The sequence below is a fragment of the Bison bison genome, unplaced genomic scaffold (genome assembly GCF_000754665.1).
Source record: "Bison bison bison isolate TAMUID 2011002044 unplaced genomic scaffold, Bison_UMD1.0 scf7180017864066, whole genome shotgun sequence".
Taxonomy (NCBI): domain Eukaryota; kingdom Metazoa; phylum Chordata; class Mammalia; order Artiodactyla; family Bovidae; genus Bison; species Bison bison.
The window spans coordinates 7,580,666-7,581,274 of NW_011494638.1; the positions used below are offsets into that span (position 1 = coordinate 7,580,666).

General features: G+C 42.4%; 1 protein-coding gene across 3 annotated transcripts in view; it reads left to right on the forward strand.

Moving 5' to 3' along the window:
• Positions 1-609, forward strand: part of FAM81A (family with sequence similarity 81, member A) — an 86,318-nt gene that overhangs the window by 51,742 nt on the left and 33,967 nt on the right. The window lies entirely within an intron of this gene.

Consider the following 609-nt stretch of genomic DNA (forward strand, 5'->3'; position numbering starts at 1 on the left):
TTTTTCTATTTGGAACCAGTCTGTTGTTCCATGTCCAGTTCTAACTGTTGCTTCCTGACCTGAATATAGGTTTCTCAAGAGGCAGGTCAGGTGGTCTGGTATTCCCATCTCCTTCAGAATTTTCCACAGTTTATTGTGATCCACACAGTCAGGCTTTGGCATAGTCAATAAAGCAGAAATAGATGTTTTTCTGGAACTCTCTTGATTTTTCAATGATCCAGCGAATGTTGGCAATTTGATCTCTGGTTCCTCTGCCTTTTCTAAAACCAGCTTGAACATCTGGAAGTTCACGGTTCACGTTTTGCTGAAGCCTGGCTTGGAGAATTTTGAGCATTACTTTACTAGCGTGTGAGATGAATACAATTGTGTGGTAGTTTGAGCATTCTTTGGCATTGCCTTTCTTTGGGATTATAATGAAAACTGACTCTTTCCAGTCCTGTGGCCACTGCTGAGTTTTCCAAATTTGCTGGCATACTGAGTGCCGCACTTTCACAGCATCATCTTTCAGGATTTGAAATAGCTCAACTGGGATTCCATCACCTCCACTAGCTTTGTTCATAGGGATGCTTTCTTTCGCCCTCTTGACTTCAGATTCCAGGATGTCTGGCT